We start from the raw sequence: 11220 nt of genomic DNA, 5'->3' as shown, positions 1-11220 counted from the left end.
TCCAAGGCAGAAGAGTGGTAAATGCTAGGCAATGGGAGTCAAGTGACTTGCCCAAGGTCACACAGCTAGGAAGTGCCTGAGGTCACATTTGAACCCAGGACCTTGGGTGTCTAGGTCTGGCTCTTCCACTGAGCTACCCAGCTGCCCCCTTAGATTTTTTTTTAAACTGTAATACAGTGAAGCTATGATAAGTGAACCACGATATAGTGAGGGAGGACTATATTCAATTTACTGAAACTCATAAGATTTTTTTTGTAATCTGTTTAATAGCTCCTTTTCCTTTTGCTCTAATTCCTGCCCCTACTGTAAAGGCAAGCATTCTTTATACTACAAGCACTTAATGAATGCTGCTATAACCAGGCTAAGTTGTGATCAGTACTAATGGCACAGTTAAATCATGAATCCACTTAAATCATACAAGTGATTGACTATAGCATAGATATATGGCCAAGAATTTCTAAAAGATGACAAAATACTTGAACGAAAAGATAAGAATATGTTTTATCTACTTGGGTGCAAATATTTTTATATGTTTACAGGTATAGATTTCCCCCCATTTTATCCAGGTATCTTGATTAAAGCCACTAAAACTAAAACTGCTCTTAATAAAAATAATAATTGAAATTAATTTAGAGTACATAGAATTTTATATATTTGCTTTCATTTGAGCCCCAGCCATCTGTGAAGTAGATGCGGTCTCTATTATGATATGGATATGGAACCTGGGGTTCAGCAAAGTTGTTATTTGCACACGGTCATATAACTCCTTAAGTTTTAAAGGTAAGATTTGAATTTAGATCTTTCTGACTCTACCATTTTAACTTTTTTTTGTTCTTAAGTTTAAGTTAAACAAAATATTTAATCATTTTAAAATCTAGTATTGAGAAAATGCATGCACAGAAATGTATTCCTGCAATTGAACTTTGATTTAATGAATAGTTCTTCTTAAATGATTCTTCTAAACACAGCAGAGGGTAGTGCTGAAGAAAATATGGAAGCTGATAGAAATTCTCAGTGGTTGACTCCATAATCAACTTGTGAGAGCCAGCAAAGGAGGGGATGTTTATAAGCAGTTGTACAGCAAAGTGTTCTCACTGTTCTGCCCAATGTTTTGGTACTTTGTATTTGCCCTATTCGTATGTAATATGTAGCAAATGAAATTCCATGGAGTCTAAATATATTAAATGTAACTTAATTTATTAATCAGCCATTTAAGAAAATCTAACTAACCAACGGACTCCCTCATAATCCAAACAGATGCCAAAAGAACTCGAGGAGCTAGAAAGGAAAAGGAGAGCTGGGCCAGAGAGCACAAGCAACTAAGTAGCTAGGCTGGGCAAGAAAAGAAAGCTGAACTTCCTGTTGGGAAAGCCACTATATATCCCTGCTGCTGTCATCATCCAATCCTTCCCCTGAGCATCTCTGATTGGAAAACAGGCACCCAGAAAGTGGCCTCAGAGACCTCAACTCCTCCCTCCCCACTTCATCACAGGAAGAGATGGGTCTCAAGAGGATTCCAGCACACACTTACCTCCTTCCCCTGTGACTGCACTACTATACACTCCCACTTCCACTGACTGACTTCACTACCTAAGAGAGTTCTTATTTACAGATAAATAAGGAGTTGGTCTCCATTCTGCCTGTAATAAGAGCCGGCCCTGTGATGTGCTTTTAACCCTGTTACCCTTAACAAAAACAAAATATCTAGACTGTAACAGTTAAAAATTTAGGAAACTGAGGCAGGTAGAAATTGGTTTCTCTCTGCAAGGAGTATTATATTTTTAGAGGTTTATTGAAGATTAAGGATTAAAGAATATACAAGTAAGAAAAGCACGTGCTAGGTGGGCCATGAGGACCACCCAAATTTCACTCACATCATGAGACACGTCTATTTGCCAGCGGAGCCAGGAAGAGAAGAGACCCAAAAGCCTTTGCAATCAGGTTAAATATCCCATCTCGTTCTTGGCCCAAGTGAGGTTACAAAGCATTCTGGGGAAGTGGAGCAAGGGCTTCTGGGGATTGAAGTCCAGGGTTCAAATCCATTTTTTACAAGACAAAAGACTGGAGAATCCAATCCAGTTTCATAGACTAAGGGAGAGATTATTTGAGATTTAAAATCAAACTGTTTGGGGGGCATCTGGGTAGCTCAGTGGATTGAGAGCCAGGCCTAGAGATGGGAGGTCCTAGGTTCAAATTTGACCTCAGACACTTCCCATTATCACCCTTCCCTAATTATGGCTCCTGTAATGTTGTGGGGTTCAGAGTATGAACCCCTGGGGTTCGGAAAGGATACTTTTTGCAAGAATGCAAAACTCGGAAACTTAGCTTAAAAATAAAGAGAAGATTGAGAGCCAGGCCTAGAGACGGGAGGTCCTAGGTTCAAATCTGACCTCAGACACTTCCCAGCTGTGTGACCCTGGGGAAGTCACTTTACCCCCATTGCCTAGCCCTTATCACTCTTCTGCCTTGGAGCCAATACACAGTATTGACTCCAAGAGGGAAGGGAAGGGTTTAAAAAAAAACCAAACTGTTTGGGGAATGGGGTGGGGAGGGGGGGGGAAGAAGAGGGCAAAGAAAAAAAAATTTCTCAATTCAATATTAATTTTCCACAGTAAATGCAAAGAGTTTATTTTTAAGTTTCCGTGTTATAAATTATTTTAATGCTTCTATTATGTTGCAATTAATAAAGATCATTTTAGTGAAATTCTCTAATAGTTATTTTACTTATGTCTTTTAGAGATAACTGTTTATTATTTAACATGATTTAAGCAAAAAGAATTTTTTAGAAAAAATGATAGTTTTAGCTTCCATTTGTTAAAGGAGAATCTTGGTAAAATAGAAATTTGACCCACTGAAATCTTTTTTCATAAAGTAAGGCATAGGTAATACTTGTGCTATTTTTTCCACCAAGATTTATAAAATTTTAGAAAGAAATTAATTTCTATTCTGCTAAGGAATTTTAAACATGATTACATTTATATTCATTTTCCTAGGAATCCATTATAAATCTCCCTGTTTTTTTTTACTAAGTACAAATGAGAAATTTTAAAAACTATATTCCTTAAGAATTCAATTATTTCATCCAAAAATACTTTTAAAGACCTACTATGGGTAACAACAAATCATGAGCTAGTGCCTAGAAATAGAAAATTCTTTTAAAAAAAGAAACAATTCTTCTCAACGGGCTTACATTCAACTGGGAATATACACATTTGCAACTAATTCAGAGAATATTAACAACATATAACTACATGAGATGATAATAACTAGAAAGACTGAAAGGCCTCATGGAGCAGGTAGCACCTGAATCAGGCATGGAAATAACCTAGTGCTTTTATGAGGTACAGAGTGGGAGAGAGAATATTCTCAGCATGAGAGATCATTGGGGCAAAGGCCAGAGATGGAGTATTTTGTATAGGGAGGAGCTAACAGTCTAGTTTGATTAAATGCCAAGGGCAAGAAGGGAGTAATGAATTGTCTTTGAGATGATCCATAATCACGTATGATTTTTGTGCATAGGAGGTAGACATGGTCAGATCTGTTTTAGGAATGTCAATTTGGCATCTGCATAAATGGTCAAAGGATACAATCCCACAGTTTTCAAAGGAAGAAATTCAAGCTTTTGAACGTCATATTTTAAAATGTCCAACTCACTAGTAATTAGAGAAATGCAAATTAAACAATGCTTGAGACTGTTTTATACCCCTAATGTCCTTTAGATGATCACAATTTTTAAAAAAGAATAAAATCATACGTGATGGATGGGTTATGGGAAAAGTGATACTGATGCATTGTTGGTGCAGTTGGTATTAGTAAAATTCATCTAAACAGCTGTGGAAAGCAATGTGGAATGATACTCTCAAAATTAGTAAACTGCATACCCTTTTGCCTTTTGATCTATTAGGCCTATATCCCAAAAAAAGTTCAAAGGAGGAAAAGGGTCCTTATGTACTGAAAACTATGAAGGCCCCCACTTATTGGGGAAGGCTAAACAAATTATGGTATATGGATATAATGGTATATTATTGTGCTATGAGAAATGATGAAATGAACACATTTAGGAGAAACAGAGAAAGCCTTTATAATCTGATGCAGAGTGAAGTAAGCAGAAGTGGTTAGACAATTTATATAGTGACAACAATATTATGAGGTCAAACACCTTTGAAAGACTCAGAAAACCTGCTAGTATATTGACCAACCACAGTTCCATTGACAATGAAATCAGCTACCCACCTCTTGCTAATAGATGTGAAAGATTCAGAATATAGAGGGGACTTTTTAGGGGATAGAGAAGACATAGACAATGCAATCATCTGTTTTGCCTGATCATAGATGTTTTTAAAAGGGGTTTTGTTTTGCTTCCTTCATTAATTAGGGAGGGGGAGATAAGAGGGATAAAAGATAAATGTTTATTGATTGAAAAAATTATCTTAAAAAAGAGAAATGTTAGTTGGGAGGAAATTCAGGTAATGTCATTTGGAGCCAGGTTTTCACATAGTTCCTTATTGGATGCTATTTGCATTTTATGTTGACAATTTCCCTCCCTTTTTCCTTTCAGGAGTTCTATATTAATTATAGAGTTCCTTTTTTTTTTTTGCACATTATCTGAAGTGGTGCCCTACAGACATAATGTTATGACAATGGGCTTTCACTTTGGGTTGACTGCATGCAAAGAGGCTTTATTTGGACAGCAATCATAAGAGATTGGCTTTTCTATATACAGCACAGATTCTCTATACTGTTTGCCAGGGGATCAAGTTTTTCAAGAATTACATGTGGGAAAATAGCTCAGATTGCCCTGTTAACATTTTCCCCCTGAATTCTTGCTCATCTATTCTGTCAGATCTTTGCAACTAAGAATCTTGCTGTTCTTATAAATATTATCCCTCTTTAAAGCATTGACTGGCTGGAGATTGTATGTATCCTACGTGTATATTTCCCCAAATAGGTGTTTTTAATGCTCTCCATTCAAATATTATAGTGTATTATGTAGGGAATTATGTAGAGCACTATGTAGGGGGAAATTATGTAGGGAAAGGGGCCTGCTTTTCCCCCTTCTCCAGCTCAGCTGATGTCAGACAGGAAGATGTTTTAATGTGTGATCCCTGTGATCCCCAGCTTTCTGAATCAAGAAGGGAACCACACAATTGGCTAGAAAATAAGTTGGCTACCACCCTGGGGGCTTTACAGAGCTAAAGCACCTGATGAATTTGAGGCATTTGAGAGTGGGAGAGATGCTGCCTGGGGAAAAGATGGATGGGGAGAAGTGAATTTCTCTTTGGTCCCCCTCCTCAAATTGCCCAAGAAGCTCTGAAGGGAAGCTAGTAGCTCAGTTAGAGACGCTGCATCTCATGGGGAACCTAAGACATATACTCCAGACAAACATGGATATAAGCAGTCTTCCAACTGAGGAAGCAGCTTCAAGGACCGTGACCCCATCAATGGAGAAGAATGCTGGGGCAGAAAGAGGTACAGACCCTGGGAGCCTGGCAACATCTGAGGAAAACTGCAGAATAATCTAATGGGAAGAGATTGTACTTCTAGGGCCTACAGTAATAGGATTAGTGAGTAACTTTGGTCACCATTGTACTTAAAACTTTAAGCTCACTCTTTAAAAAAAAAATCCTTACCTTCTATCTTAGGATCCATACTAGGTATTGGTTCCAAGGCAAAAGAAAAAAAAAGCCAATAGCAATGGGGGGGGGGGGGGTAAGTTGCTTGCCAAGGGTCACAAAGCTATGAAATATCTGAGGCAAGATTTGAGAAGCCAGGGTCTTTTATTTCCAGGGTTGGTGCTCTATCCACTGAGCCACCTAGCTGCCCCCAGAGCTAACTCTTCTCATGGAAGGTACTTGTAGGGGGTGATGTTTTGTTTTAAAACTACTACTGGGGGCAGCTAGATAGCTCAGTGGATTGAGAGCCAGGTCTAGAGATGGGAGGTCCTAGATTCAAATCTCACCTCAGACACTTCTCAGTTGTGTGATCCTGGGCAAGTCACTTAACCCCCATTGCCTAGCCCTTACCACTCTTCTGCCTTGGAACCAATACACAGTTTAAAAAAAATGAATAAATAAAATAAAACTACTATTGTTGCTATTCCACTTAAGCTAATTATTTTTCTGGTAGCTAATTTTTCCTCTTGGCTGATTGTTAATGATAATCACACCTGTGGGGTAAATGATTCAGAAGCTATAATAGTAAGCACCCACAGGGTATCTCAGAATCAGAGGGAGAAATCCCTCTTAGAGGGATTTCTTTACATGTGAATGGAAGTAGCCCATAGGGTGTTGCATTAAAAAAATCAAGTGGATTCCTTTTAATCTCCCCCCAAATATTCTAGGTCTATCTCTATCTCAGACCAAGAAGATCTTAAGAGGTAAATCAAGGGGGAAGGGAAGAGAATAAGCATCTATGCAGTGCTTACTAGGTGTCAAGGATTTTACAATATTATCTCAATTGATCTCACAACAACCTTATGAGATAAGGGCTGTTATGACCCTCCTCCCCCATTGGATGAAACTGAGACCAATAAACTAAGTGACTTGCCTTAGGTCACACACCAGTAAATGTTTGAGACCAGATTTGAAGTCAAGACCTCTTGTCTCGAGGTCCAGTGCTCTATCCACTGAGCCAACTCTTAAGATCTGACTTAAGAGAAAGAAAACACCATTTTCCTATATTTTGTCCTGCTCTTGCCTAGAGTAGGCTAAGGCTTACCAGTGTTTCCAAGGTGGCCAGGGATAGCCAGGAGAACCTAGCCCTCAATGATTGCATTTTTTAGACTCTGATGCATTGTACTAGGCCAGTGGCTTTTAGCCAGAAGTGGAGCCGTCTATACATCCTGGCAATGAAGTGCAGCTTCCTATTCTAAAGTCTACCACTTGGGAATGGATTTGCAATAGTGGCAAAACCTGTATCATGCTTCTGGCCTTTACAAAAGCAATTCTCAGATGCATAAACTTCAGTCCATCTCTGGCATGATCGACTTCACATTCATCTTGTCTCTGTCTACTCATCTACCTGTTGGGAAGGCAGTAGGAAATGCCTTTAATATTAACACTGGCTCTGATCTGAGGTAGGAGCTACAGCCTCTTATGGCAAGTCAAAGTCACTTGCATAGCTAGAGTGGATGGATGGAAGAGAGCAGCTGATGTGACTTCAGCAGTGTGGTAGCAGTTGAGCTTAGCACCTCATTAGCAAGATGAATCATTTAAAATAGGACCCCCTCCCCCAATGCAATTCCTCTTTTCTCCATGACAGCCACCCTGTTGGAGAGATGCCCCCTGGTACACCATCCCAAACTGCTCCAGTCCCCATAGGAGCATCATTAAGGCTACATTTCTTACTCACCTTGGACACATTTTCTTCTCCATTTCCCAGACACAAAAAATTCCTGAGCACTTCTTTGACTGTAGCTTTTCTGCTGTTGAGGTTGTATTTTTATATATTTGTTATATAAATTATGACTCCAAAAATAACTCAAATTTGAATATTGTTAATATCTTAAAGATGTCAGTTATTAGCGCCATGTTTTATAGATGAGGAAACCGAGGATCAATGAAGTTACCTGATCATAATCACAGAACTTGCAAATGCTAGAACCATGATTTGAACATGTGTCCTTACTCCATGCCCATTTTTGTGTCTGCTACACAAGAAATTATGAATTCAAATAACTGTTCTTCAAAGTAGTAACCTTCGAAGACTATGAGCTTATTCCACTAATGACACCATCCTTAACATTTCTTTGGTGCTCTTGTTCTGCAATTTCTTTTGGGGAAGATACAAGAAAATAATGCCTCCTTACTTTCTGGTCAAACCCTTTAAAAATAACAACAACTACGTTTTCATCTCAATTGTCTTTGAATGACTTCACACTGTTTTCCAAAAGTCAATTCACTCTCAAAGGATAGCCATTTACCATCCATTACGGATGTCAAAATATGTGTCTGGTGTTTGAATGCCACTCCGAAAGTCACAAACATGTTTGGAGTTGTGACGGGCTCACTGGGATACCTACGTGCATCGTTGCTGAAACGGTCTCCTTTGAAAATGAAGATGCTCATTGGAATGTGTGTTTTTGGTGTATCTGTTAAAGAAATATCAGATACATGAGAGTGGGGTGGGGAGAGGTATAACCTGGTGTGCTGAAAGAATGTTGAACCTGAATCAAAGGCCTGTAGGACTTTGGGCTCAATAGACTTTCAATGAGGTAGTTACACTCAATGGCTTCTAGGATGCCTTGTACCTCTAAAGCTATGATGCTCGCATCCCTGTGGCATGGAGATTCACTCGAAATAACATACAGGTATAGAGTGGATGGGCCTGAAATGGCCATGAAAGCAGGTGCTGTTGGAGCACTGAGACATTAAAGAAGCCAAGGTCATCCTGTGCATCCCAGCCATCCTGACTTGTCCTGCTAATGTACTCTGGAAGAGAGAGAGTGAGGCTTATGACTTTGTGCAACTCTGCCTCACTTAAATTCACTCAAGTGCAAGTGAAGACAGCATTCCATGTTGTCATTAATCTGCTTGGAAAATGAGGGAAGAATGACGACAAAAGGGCTATGCGTAGTTTTTTTTTTTTTTTTTAATGTGGGAAAGCCATGTGTTGAGCTAACAGCAGAGGATCACCAGGACATCATCTTTCCCCATCCATTCATTTTCACTTATTGTCATCTTCCAAGTTCAATCAATTTTGACAGGAACTAGGAGGGTCCTAATTATAAGACAAAGTGGTTCTAGGTTGTAACCAGTTCACACCCAGGCATCTTTCATTGGCCTCTGGATGATATTCATTTATAATTCTTTAAAGATAACTTACTGGAATAAAATAGTTTTTGAACTTGAAAAATGAATACAAATATAGGGCAGTGAAAACATGCATGGCAAGTAGGAACAGGCTACAGTATATAATCAATGAGAAACTTTGAGGCAAAACAGGAGAAAAGGACACGATTAAGGAAATATATGATAGAAAATGGGCAGCTGGGTGGTGCACTGGAAGGAACACTGGGCTTGGAATCAGGAAGATATCTTCCTGAAATCAAATTCGGCCTCAGTTACTAGTTGCATGACCTTGGGCCAATCACATAACCCTGTTTGCCTCAGTTTCCTCTCTTATAAAATGAGCTGGATAAAGAAATGTCAAACTACTTCAATGTGTTTGCCAAGGGAGAGATGAAAGGATATGGGGTAGCCACATGGGAAAGATGAAGGGGATAACAGGTGAACAAACCTAGAGTTTCACTGCTATTCTTGCCATGCATGTCAAGAGAAATTGAGAAAGGCCTAGAGCATGATGGGGTGGTTCTCAAGACGAATTTATGGGAGGACATGAACAAAATATAAAGGATGAGCAGGCATTGATGGATTGCAATCTTCATCATGAGTCAACTTCCAAATCAGTGAGAGAACAAATCAAACAATCAATAAACATTTATTTTTTGAATTCCCACTTATCTTTTACCTTTTATATAGAAATTTAATATAATATAGAATATAATAATAATATAATACATATTTAATAAATATATAATAAATTATGATAAATATGTTTGTCCAAGAGAAACACATTCTCACATTAACTATGTCCAAAAATCTGTCTCATTCTTTTTTCCTGTTCCTCTCTCTCACCTTCCCCTCTCCAAGATGACAGGTAATATGATATAGGCTCAATCATAAATATTTAATTAATAATGAATTAATAATTTAGTTAATATAACCAATAAACACTTATTAATTACCTACAATGTGCCAGGCACTAAGCAAAGTACTTATCCATCCATTTGAGTGTTGTGAAAATCTGAACTTCAGGAAGTGCTTTAAAGTTTTTTGTTTTTTTTTAATTAATTATTTATTTAATTAAAATTTTTTAAAAAATGCCTGGTAACCATATCTCACTGAGCCTTACATCAAGCTTGGGAGGGAAGTGCTTCAGATGTCATTAGCTCCCATTTTTTTGGTTGAGGAACCTGAGTCACTGAGAGGTTATGTGATTTGACCTTTGCTTGTAAGAGCTAGCAGTGGGATTTGAACCCAGAACTTTCTTTGTCCAACTTCAACACTTGTCTACTTTGCCATGATGCTTCTCTATAAAATATGGACCGAAAGTTTGATTGTAGCCTAAAAGACCCACTACTAAGATCTGTTCCTTCATTATTCCCATGTCTTGCAATGCCCCAATGCTTAGCATAGTGCCCTATTTATAGTAAATACTTTAAAATTTCCTGTGATTGATCAGTTCTAATAGCTAGCATTTATATGGTGCTGAACCTATGTGATCTCATTTGATCCTCACAAAGAGGTATTTGCTATGATTGTATCCATTTTATAGATGAGTAAACTGAGGATGAAAGAGGTTAAAGGATTTGCTCAAGGTCGCACAGCTAGGAAGTGTTTGATGCTGGCTCCAAGTTCAGCCCTCTATCCACTGCACCACCCGACTGCCTGCTGAGACATTGTTTCATGTCCTGGACATGAAGTCACATTTTGTCATATAGTTTTCTTTGCAGTCAACAGAGAAACTAGCTTTTCAATTTTTGTCTCATGGCCACATTAATGAGGGCAGCAAATAACAAATCATAGCTTATTCTCAGTCCTGTAAGGGAGGTCCAACAGTAGTCCTTCCCTCTGTTTTATAGATGAAGAAGATGTTTTACCCATAGCTGTTAATGTAGGCTACTTGTGGAGGCAGGACTTGAACCCAGTTCTCCCAATTCCTAGAACAGGGCTCCTTCCTCTATACCATTCTGTTTCCCAGAATATGACAGGAATCATAAATCGAATGGAAATAATTATATTACAAATAAATGAAGCATCTCAGACATAAGGTTAATTTCAGAGAGAAGAATTTAAGAACTGCAGAGGAGGGGGCATTTTAAGATCTACTTTGGCTTATTTAATTATAAGCATGGGAATACAATTTGAGAATTGCAACATAACCAAAGAGTCTACCTCCCTTAAAGCTTTTACATCCTATTTAGCATTCAGGAGGATAAAGACTGATGATAAGATCTAGGCCATTCTCTTCAAAGAGTCTTCTGGTACAAGAAAAAACTGGTCTCACTTTGTCCTGGACCAGAATATCTGACTGTGTTTGCGCTGTATTTTCTCTGCTCACGTGACCTATCTTCCACCAGAAGAGTCCAAATGCTTCATGCATTTGACAACAAACAAACAATACACAGTACACTGTTACACATTAAGAAGCATGAGATCA

This window comes from Monodelphis domestica, chromosome 7 (genome assembly GCF_027887165.1).
Source record: "Monodelphis domestica isolate mMonDom1 chromosome 7, mMonDom1.pri, whole genome shotgun sequence".
In the NCBI taxonomy this organism is placed as follows: domain Eukaryota; kingdom Metazoa; phylum Chordata; class Mammalia; order Didelphimorphia; family Didelphidae; genus Monodelphis; species Monodelphis domestica.
Note: the sequence above shows the minus strand (reverse complement) of the source record.